The sequence below is a fragment of the Eptesicus fuscus genome, chromosome 16, assembly GCF_027574615.1.
Source record: "Eptesicus fuscus isolate TK198812 chromosome 16, DD_ASM_mEF_20220401, whole genome shotgun sequence".
Classification (NCBI taxonomy): Eukaryota; Metazoa; Chordata; class Mammalia; order Chiroptera; family Vespertilionidae; genus Eptesicus; species Eptesicus fuscus.
The window spans coordinates 51,863,578-51,875,103 of record NC_072488.1 but is presented as its reverse complement, the minus strand read 5'-3'; the positions used below and the strand labels follow the sequence as shown (position 1 = coordinate 51,875,103).

Below are 11,526 nucleotides of genomic sequence, written 5' to 3'. Positions count from 1 at the left end.
GGAGGTCAGCAAGCACGGAGTCTCCCACCCCATGTCTCTCAGGGGCTCGTCTGTCCGTGCTCGGCAGCGAGTGGAGCCGTCCCCTCAGCCGGAGACCGCCGGGGGAACTGCGCCGAGCACGTTCCAGGCCACCATTGTGTCGCCTGACCATAGTTCTTAAAGTGTGGACTTTGGGTCACCGGCATCAGCATTATCCTGCGTACCCCTCTCTTTTATTCTAGTTGTAGAGCATCTGCTCAGCCAGCCCCCCGGTCTTTCTGGCTGGTGTCTGCTCTGCTCTCCCGTCGTAGTCTCAATATTGTTGTGGTAGGCAACGATCAGGCTGCCGCCCTATGTCTCCATCTTGGTCCTCCTTTGTACAGTTAAGTCTTGATTGTTGTTGGTGTCACTGGGAGGAATTGTCCTCCAGGCCAATTGGCCGTGAGGACCCTCTTTGTCCATATAGGAAGAGTTGCTGTGCAGGAGACCTGTTTGTGGGCCGGGTCTTGATGCAGCAATGCCTTGGCGCTCACTGAGTCTGCCTCTAGAATGCCTCCCTTATGCAAGTGATTGAAATCTGGTGTCATCTCCCACCAACCACTAGATGCCCTCCTTTCTGGGTCTCCAATGCAGTGTGGGTCAGCCACTACCTGAGGCACTCAGCAGGAAAAAGCTTCTGCTCAGCTTGGCTGGGGCGGAGCTACAGGGTGGAGCCTACAACCTTGGCTTCCTGTCAGCCCCGCCCTATGAGGCTCCTGTGTCTGTGTCCCTCTGTATTCCTTGCAAACACCTCTGAGAGAAACGCGCCCTGGAATTTCGCCCACTGCCAAACAGTCCAGTCCCTCCCCTAATGAATCTGGACTCCCAGATTCTCGCCTGGAACTGGGTTTCAGTGCAGTTGGAACTGGGTCTCAGTGCAGTCTGGCGTCCCTGTCTCCTTCCCAGCAGGGCCACCCAGTGGCGCAGGCAAAAGTCCGTCCTCTGCGCACCTTCCAGTGCGCGTGTCTGGAGCCGCCGCTTCTCTGTGCCTCCGCCACCACAGCCCAAATTCATTCCACCCGGCGTGCGCCTGGCTTCCCAGGGTTTCGCCCGGAACTGGGGTTCAGTGCAGTCGGAACTGGGGTTCAGCACGGCCCTGAGCTTATGTCTCCTTCCCGCTAGGGCAGTTCAGTGGCGCAGGCAACAGTCCGTCCTTTGCGCCCCTTCCCGTGCGCGCCTCTGGAGCTCTGCCTTCCCCCGCTCCTCTGTGCCTGCGCCCCGCAGCCCAGATTCATTCCCCCAGCCTGCGCCTGGCTTCCCAGGGTTTCGCCCGGAACTGGCGCTCAGTGCAGTCGGAGCCGGCGCTTAGCGCACTCCGGAGCCTTTATCTCCTTCCTGCCAGTGAACGCCGGCCAGGCCGTCAGCCGCCCCCTCCTCTCCGGCTCCATCCTCCCCGCAGGCACGCGCGCTCGTGTCTCCGCCAGTTTCTCCATACCTCAGGCTTTTACGGCTCCCCCGATTGTCCCCGTGGCCCTCTCCTTCCCCCCAGCTGTGGGCATTTCAGTCCGCCAGCTCTCCTGTGGTTCTGGACGATGTCCGTTCTGACCTCTAGTTGTGCCTTTGAAATTGTTGTGCCCGGCTGCAGGTTAGGTGTTTCACCTATGCCGCCATCTTGGTTTCCCCTGAAACACAATTTTAGAAAATGATCCAGCAAATACTTGTTGCTTTGCCTCCTTGCCTTGTCCTCACATGACTTCTCTCATGCTCTTGATAATAATTATCTCAACAACAAAAAAACCACCCAGTTAAAAATTTGGCAGAAGATATAAACAAACACAGTTTCCAAGACTTATAGATAGCCAACAGGAATATGGAAAGAAGTTCAACATCACTAATTATTAAGGCAATGAAAATCAAAACAACAATAAGATATCACCTCTTACTTAGAATGATTATTTTCCAAAAGACAAGAAATAACAATATTGGAGAGGATGCAGGAATAAGGGAACCCTTCTTTACTGTCAGTGGGATTGTAAATTGATGCAGCCACTATAAAAAATAGCATCGAGGTACCTCAGAAAATTAAAAAAATAGAACTACCATATGACCTAGCACTTCTACTTCTGGGTATTTGTTGAAACATATGAAAATATCAATTCAAAAAGATATACTAGTATGCACTCCTGTATTCATTGAAGCATTATTTACAACTAGAGGCCCAGTGCATGAAATTCATGCACTCGGGGGGAGGGGGGTGTCTCTCAGCCTGGCCTGTGCCCTCTCACAGTCCAAGAGCCCTCGGGGGATGTCCAACCGCTGGCTTAGGCCTATTCCCCATGGGCAAAGTATATACCTCTGCAAAAGTATTTCCCCACACTAATACTTAGTTATCTGATATAAAAAAAAAAAAAAAATTGCGTCAGGTTTAACTCCATATCTTCAATAGAAACTGTCTCAGGTGAGGAAGGGTGAGTGGGAGTAAGGAACAGAAAGTAAGAGAATTTTATTGTTCATTCTATTTAATTCATGATTCAATGCTTAGATGTAATTTTTACCATTTCAATCTGTATGCCAGATGAAAATATAGTAACTTGAAATACTGTACTTAGAGACATTTTAGTGTTCTATATCATTAAATTATTTGCCTAAAAGAAAAAATTGTGCATCAATATATGTCCACAGTAGGCTATAAGAAATACATACGCTTGTGTGTATGTGTACAACATTATGAATACACGCAGGTACACATGCACACACACATACAATAAAGAATAAGGAGAGCTTATTACATCATTTCCTGTCAATTTTGCACATAAAACAGAAGATACATTCTTAGTTGGAATAGAAACTCAGTAAATGTTTTAAATGAATGACTATAGCTTCCTTCCGTAGACTTTGGGATAGGTCAACAACACTATCTATACCATCATCCTTACTATAAATATTTTACTGTGTAACTACTAGTATGTGAGACTTAGATAATAATGCACACAAAGTAATTAAGACTTTCCTCATAAACCCCACATTCCCATTAATGTAACTGACTGAACCAGAATACACAAAATGCAGAGACTCAGGGATTTCACATTTATTGCAACCAAGTTCCAACCTCATATAAAATAAAAACACAACAAATCTCTAATTTCTGACAGTCTACAAAAGATGGTGCTATCTACACAGGCTTGGTTAATTAGTTTTTACAATATAACTGTTTATTTTTGTTTCCCTGAAAATCAATGTTTACTTAGCAGCATAATTAAATTGCCTTTTTCCCAAGATTAATATTACAGAAAATTTCATTTGAAAGTGTGCATATTTTCGAGAAATATACTGTAGATACAACTAAACTGTCAAAAGTTTTTTGGTTATTAAACTGACTAAATAATATTTACTTTTAATTCTGATGTGATTTGTGTTTCTAAATCTTGGTGTGTGTTTTTTTTTTAATTTAGTTTCTTTAGGTGAATTTATATAACACTAATAATAAACAGATGATAAATTTTTGATTTAGCAAGTCAACTTTGCCCCTAGGCAATATACTAAGAGAAGAACATCTCAGTTTTTACCTGTTTCATTGACACAGATTATGGGTATCCCATGCTCTGTTAAAATTTTTGATTTATTCCAATTGGTCTTTCCTGACATTATTATACAAAAAAAAAAAAAGCAAAAGGGAAAGAAAACACATAGTAATACACACTAAAAGATCACCAATCTTTCTTTTGAAAATCCAGCTTCTCTTTGACAATGCCAATCTTCCCATCATGCACCTAGACACATTTTTTTGCTAGCAAGTTCTTCCACTGACATACACACACACACACACACACACACACAAACACGTACAGTTAACAATGGTGCTCACAGTGGTCACAACTGGTACCAACTGTATCTCTCAGACACTCTGCTTTGTATCTTACCTCTATTATCTCACTTAATCTCTAAGATCACTGTGAGGTAGCAATAATATTATTCATCATTCAAATGAGTAATTGAATGCTTGAGGACCTTATGAAAAACGGACATAGTCAAAATGATTCCAAGTGATAGATCTGAAACCCAAACACATATCTCAAATATCCCAAAGGTCATGACGTCCCATGTTACAAATCTGTTGAACATGAATTTAATAACAGTGACCGTGTCACTGAAGTTGACACTGGGGGTGAGAGGAGTTTACAGAGTGGGCAAGCCTGGCCAGTGTGGTTGAGCATTGACTCATGCACCAAGAGGTCACTGTTTCTATTGCCAGTCGGGGCACATGCCCGAGTTTCAGGCTCGATCACCTGAAGGGGGCATGCAGGAGGCAGCCAATCAATATTGATGTTTCTCTCTCAACAATGTTTCTATCTCTCTCTTTCTCTTCCTTCCTCTCTCTCTAAAATAAATAAAAACATATTTAACAAAAAAAGTCGGCAAAAATCATAAGCTCTTTTATGAGCCAAATTAATTTAAAATGTTGTGATTCAATAAAGTAAAAATTTATATAACATAACAACTAGCAAATTGCAAATATTTATGACAGTGACACAGAAATATGAGTTTAAATATAGGTCCAAGGCCATGCACATGTAGATGATAGACACAGCCCACCTGTTATATTTGCACACAGACCATGGAAAGGTGTACTTTGTCCCAATATGTGTGCCCTCCTCTTGGTACTGAGTTGCAATATCTTTGATAGACCTATTCTGATGTCATAAAAAATGATTCATGAAGTTTTAAACATATTCACAGATTATTTATCTTTATGTGATCTGGGCACGAAGGACCAGACAGATTAAAATGAAAGCCAAATAAATAAGAAAAACATATTTATATTTTTATAGTAGCTGTCTTCACGTTTGTGCACATAGGTCCTATTCTCATTTAAATTCCATCAGGTAAAACATCTGAACCTATGTTTAGTCATATATAAGAAGTTTCTTGAAGCTCATAAAAATATTTCCTGAGCTTTTCATCTCACACTGTAACTTAAATAGAACCAGTTGACATAAAACATTTTGGAAGATGTAATATTTTTGTGCAATGTGCATGCTGTCCTGGAATATAAAATTTATATGCCAGAATCTGTTCTAGCTACTCTATATTTATAAACATATTTAATTCCAAAAACAAACTTTATATTGACCTCATTCTTATTTCAGATATTATAAATATCCAGAATATTTATAATGCCTATTATATAAATATAAGTAATATTCTATAATATTCCACATAATATTTATTATACTCTCATTTACAGAATATACAGACAATTACCAAGTAAATTTAAGTGATTAGATTTCATTGTTTGAAAACACACTGACATTGTTCTAAGTTCTAAGGTGACATAAATAAAGACATGGCTTAATGCAACTTTAAAAAAATTACCATTCTTGACTGGCTGGTGCTGCTCAGTGGTTGAGCATCGACCTATGAACCAGAAGGTCAAGATTCGATTCCCAATCAGGTCTCAATTGCCAGTAGGCAGTGTGCAGGAAGCAGCTGATAGATCATTCTCTCTCATAATTGATATTTCTATCTCTCTTTCCCTCTCCCTTCCTTCCTGAATCAATAAAAACAGTGTAAAAAGAGAATAATAACCATTTCTTTAAAATATTACCATTCTTGATGAATAACTTATACAAAACAAATTTTATCAATTTTATATGTACAGATTTATATTTTTTACAAAAACATACATCTCTATAACCAAAATATAAAATATTACTATATCTGCCAAAGTTCGACCTTAGTTCTAAGCATTAGTGGGTCTTTGCTCATTTTAGAATGGCTTCTCAGTTTCTCTTTTCTTTATTTTGATTTTTCCCTTAGTTGATTGGACTTCACCATCAGTTTTCTTTTCAAGAGGTTAAATAAATTCTCTATTGTCTTCATTGCTTATAGGATATAGGATCAATTCTATTCTTACAAAATTACAGCTGGATTGGGAAAGATGAAGGAAATTATGCTGATATGTATATACCTATTTACTGCTTGGTAAATACATCTGAGAAATGTTCTTGAATTTTTGACATATGGCAGAGTACCCAAGGAAATCTGAATATAATTTTGAATATGTACTTTCTGGAGAAATCAAGGCACACACATGCATGCATGTATAACTCTTTGGTGCAAGTAGAGTAGGATTGATTATGGACCATATTCTTAAGCAAATAAACTTTGGCAGATAGATATTTCTGTATTTCTATATTTAAAAAGTGTAATATGTATATATAAAAAATAAACTTCACTGCATCTCAAAAACAATGAGACCATATCCAATTAAAATTTAATTCTACAACATTGTTAACATAAGGGTTATTTAAATAATATTTTAGGCATACATAAATAATACATTTATAACTAATTAGCAGCTTGTATATTACCTTCCCAACTTCTGTTTAACCAGCATCCTCAGATGTTTAAGAATATTTAAAATTGTAGATTTCTTTAGGGGGGAGAAAAGGTAGCGATTATAGATATTTGTTGTAGCTGACACTAAGGATTCTTAAAATGTATTATTTGGCAGAATAAACATATTTATTCTCAAACCAATTATAAGAATGGTATATAAATTGAAATAAATCTCTCATTCCTTTCTATTTCCCAGGAGGGTCAATTTTTCACTGGAACAATCTGTGAGATTCTGGCAGGTCTGTAAACTCTTTAACCCAAACAGGACCAGCAGAACTAGGGTAGATAATATGGGCAAAGTGGAGTTGTCAGCCAATCTGTTATTCTGTAATATGTAGCGTTATATCTGAGCTAAGAAAAGAAACCTGGAAAAGCCTTTAATGCTGTGCTTCTTTTTACATTAATGGTGTTAGTGAACCACTATGCAAATGAGGTGAATATGAGCTGTGTGGAGTCTCGTTTGGTAGTCCTCCCCGGCACCAGTGATCTACTCACCAAACTGAGGCAGTAACCATCTTTCAACAAAGAGACAAATCACACACCCCTGTTAAATAATCATTAAACTGAAATATAATTAGTACTTCTAGGCTATGAATATGGACTTTATAGGCAACATATTAGTAAATCTGGGCTATAGAGGCAATATATATCTAATGGAGTAACTGAACTTGGCATACTATACCAGAAAATGAGCATTTACTCCAACCAGGCAATGCCATAGAAAATGCATACATTTATTATTTATCTCTCATGTCCTATCTACATGGGTGGTAAAGAGAGTAAACCCAATAGGCATTTAGAAAAGAAAGAGAGATTATTATGGGCAAAATTCTGGACAAGCTTTGTTGAGAAATGAGACTTTTAGGATATGAGGGTTGGATTATGGGGAAAAGACACAGCATGTCCTCCTGATAACGCTGGCGTCTGAACCCTTGCTTCAACAAAAGCTGTTTGTTTCTGACACATTCATTAGTTTTGAATTTAAAGCTTTCGAATATCTTACCCTTGTCTTCTTTCCTGTTCCATACTACAAATGCCTAAGCTAACCAGACACAACAATCCACCATTAATGTGCAAATGGGATCTACATTTTATCATATATGTGGTATCCTTTTCATAAAACTGCCTGCAAAACTATAGAAGGCTTTAATTCTGTTTGCAGTATCTACCTACCAGAAAAAGTGGTCTATGCGAATACGGAGTCCTTGCATCTGCCTACATATGTTCCTGATAGAATTAGGTGCTATTATGGTTTACTTATTGATACCTTTTAAACTTGGCTCTCATAAAATAGTATATCTCAGAAGTCCTATCATCCTATATTCAGCTATAAATTTAGTTTGTAATGAAACACTCGATAACTTGAATCCCCCAAAGTCTGGATAACACATGATACTCTACCCATGAAAGTAAGCCTTTTTCTATCTAATCTTACATACGCCCACATTCTTCAGCTGTTCAATTAAAGACAGTACCTTTCCATGTGATGGTTATCTACTGATTCCAGAGACAGGGACTCTATTCATTTATTTATTTGCCCTTGGTTTGTGGTCACTCTCTTCAATACTACTTTTGTCACTGTTCCTTGTGTTTTCAGATCCACATAGATGATCCTTCCACTTCCCTGACCCTTCAACCACTCAACACCATGATTATAATCTAGATTCTGGCCACATCACTAATCACTAATTAAAAACCTTCAGAATCTCAATTTGAAGCAATCCATGCCTTTACTACCCCACTATCACCTATCTGTTTTTCAGATGAATACCTCTAGTACACTGACTTATTATTGAATCTTCTTTCTGTTTTCTCATTGTATTATAATTACCTGGGAAGGAAATCTGCATTCTAACTTTTCATCTCCTCGCCCCATGTGCCTACACAGCTTAGCATAGCATAAGAAAAACACCACTTAATAATGTTTTTAAATTGCTATAAAATGATGATTAATCCTACTAGGGGGTCCTATGCATTATGTGATAATTACGTAGTTACCTTTACCCACACTGGCTTTCACTTATTTTCCTAGAAGGGTATTTCAAACCTTTTTCTCTTTCTTCAAACCTCCAAAACCACAACTCCAATCCTTACTTTCATCTGTCCTTGTTTTTTGGTAGGACATTGACAAAATAGGATGCAAACATGCATTTGTGGCTTTATAGTATACTAGTGGCCCGGTGCACGAAATTCATGCACGGGGGCGGGGGGAGGTGTCTCTCAGCCTGGCCTGCATCCTCTCTAATCTGTGACCCCTGTGGGATTGGGCCTAAACTGGCAGTTGGTCAACCCCCTCATAATCCGGGACTGCTGGCTCCTAACGCTCACCTGCCTGCCTGCTTGATCATCCCTAACCACTCTGCCTGCTGGTCTGATTGCTCCCAACTGCACCCCCTGCTGGCCTGCTTACTCCCATCTGGTCCCCTCTGCTGGCCTGCTCACCAACTGCCCCCCCGCCAGTCTGATCACCCCCAACTGCCCTCCCCTCCTGGCCTGATCACCCCCAACTGCCTTCCCCTTCTGGCCTGATCACCCCTAACCAACTCTGCCTCGGCCCCGCCAACATGGCTTTGTCTGAAAGGACTTCTGGAAGGTCTCATGGTCTAATGAGCATATTATCCTTTTATTAATATAGATAGGATATGACATACTGCCATAACTATAACATATGTACCAGTATTACTCTATGAGAATACATACTTCATGCGATAGGAAGGCATCTAATGCATTACATTGTATATGCTGTAAGTAGTAGGAAATACTGTATTCATAGCAATAATATACACCCTATGACTTCCCTTCCTGATTTGGGAATGGTTCACCAGTTCTTTGAACGTTTCTTGGCCCCTAATGTATTTTTTTTTTTTTTTGTCATTCAGTGTAACTTTATTTACTGTTTATCGCACATGGATTTGAGGTCTTTAATTTCTAACCACCAAAGACTAAAAGGACTATTTTTTTCCATGAAGTTTAACATTAACATCAGTGAATTCATGTATTCACATGTTTACAATGTTTATATTCAGATGTTTACAATATGTGTTTTTATTGTAAACATCTGAATTATTCACATTGTCATAGATCCTGAACTCATAAGCCTGGACCATGCACAGGCTGGCAGCAAGCCAGGAAGCCACTCTGCAAGCAAACAGATACTCTGCATAAGGAGAAAAGTCATAGCACAACATTTAATGTCCAACCTGATCACCTCAGAATATTACATATATTGACTTCTTAATTCATATAGTATCGGGAACTCAACTGCTTGGTTGGTGACAGGGTTGACCTGGTTTCAGGAGGATTATTCCTGAAATAATTAAGGAAAGAGGGGCTCAATCTTTTCTTGGTTGCTTGCTCCTCCCCAGCACCTTCATCTTTCTTCTCATCCTCACCTCCTTCTTCTTCCTCCTTTGCATCCTCAAATTCTTCCTTGGCACCTTTTTCCTCTTCCTCTCCTTCCTCTTCATCAGCCACTTCCTTCTCCTTCTCCTCCTCTTCAGCTTCTCCTTCAGAGGGGTGTTCATCCTTAGCTTCCTCGGCTTTTGCAGCCTCAATGGTCTCCTCCACCTCGATCTGCTCCTCCTGGACGTGGCTGGTGTATTAAGAAGGGAAGGAGCCAGTGGACATCAAGTAGGAGCTAGTCTGTAAACCACCTTAGGCAGATCGACCAAAGACCTGGGAACTCTGGGAGTAGCTGCTGGCTATGCTTCCCATGCTGGTGAAACTGAGCCAGGTCTCCTCACCTTCCAAGAGTTTCCTGTAAGCTGCAATGTCAATGTCCAAAGCCACATTGAGGAGGTCCTGGTATTCTTTTAAATATCATGCCATTTCACTCTTTGTAGCTCTCAACTCATTTTCTAATTTGTTGATTGTGTCCTGCATAGCACTAACATCAGAGTTCTGCTTATCCTCCAGCTCTCGCAGCTGCTTTCCCAGAGCTTAGTTCATGCCCCGGCATGCTTTGATCTCCAGGGTCTTGGCCTTGAGCAGGCAGCAGCTTTCAGATACCTTGTCCTTGGCAGCGCGCACCCCATAGGTGTTCTTGGCAGTGCTCTTGGTCAGCATGGTGAGCAGCTCTTGTACCATTCTTCTGCATTCTGCATGTTCTTGTCAGCCAGCTTCTCATACTGGGTGCCGATGTCCTTGAGCATGGCAGAGAGGTCGGACTTGGAAAACATGTCCATCTCCATGGAGATCTGAGCATACTGGATCTGCGCCTGCAGCTCAGCGATCTCCTCTTCATGCACCTTCTTCAGAAAGGCAATTTAGTTCATCAGGCTGTTGGTGCGCTTTTCAAGCTCAGCGTCAGCGAGAGCCACCTCATCTGCACCTTTGCATGCCTCCATCAGCCAGCCCTCTGCGTCATCATGGTTCAGCACCTCTTCCTGGTAGCATGCCTGCAGGTTGCTCCCAGTCCCTTCCAAGCCCTCGTGCCTGCTAACTGCCCACCGCCCTCTCCTCGCTAGGGACCGGCTCAGTGGGCCGGGGCACAAGCATCCCATTTTCATTAAAATGTTTAACCCCGGCCTGCTCCACTGGTGTCCACAGGCGGCCCGGGGGCAGACAGTGATCCCAGAGACCCTGGCCACCCCAGCCTACCCAGGGTCCCGATGGCAGCCTCGACCCAGCAGGTGACATCAAACTCTGCCCGCCTGGCCTGCCCAGTCCCCCATGGTGGACTGGACACTGTGGGTGGTGTCAGGTGCTGCCCGCCAGGCCTGCCCGGTTACCAATGGTGGCCTGTACCCCGTGGGCAGCATCAGGTGCTCCCTCCGCCCCCGCCCGCTTACCTATCAGCTTGTCCCTGAAGATGATGTCAGGCACTGCCCGCCCGGCCTGCCTGGTCTCCAATGGCGGCCTGGACACCGCAGGCGGAGTCCAGCATTTCCCCCGCCCCACTGCCCGGTTACCTATCGCGGCCTCGACCCAGCAGACGGTGTCAGGCACTGCCCGCCTGGCCTGCCTGGTCCCTGATGGCAGCCTGGACACCGCGGGCTGCGTCAGGAGCTACTCGCCAGGCCTGCCCAGTTACCAATGGCGGCCTGGACACTGCGGGCAGAGTCAGGCGCTGCCCGCCCAGTTACCAATGGCGGCCTGGACCCCACGGCAGTATCAGGCACTCCCCCCACCCCCGCCCGCTTACCTATCAGCTCGACCCTGCAGATGATG

The 11,526-nt window shown here is 42.4% G+C and overlaps 1 pseudogene; it reads right to left on the bottom strand.

Annotated features, from left to right (window-relative positions):
- Nucleotides 1–9,699: 9,699 nt before the first annotated feature.
- Nucleotides 9,700–10,859, bottom strand: LOC114227869 (neurofilament light polypeptide-like; annotated as a pseudogene).
- Between the last annotated feature and the right edge of the window lie 667 nt (nucleotides 10,860–11,526).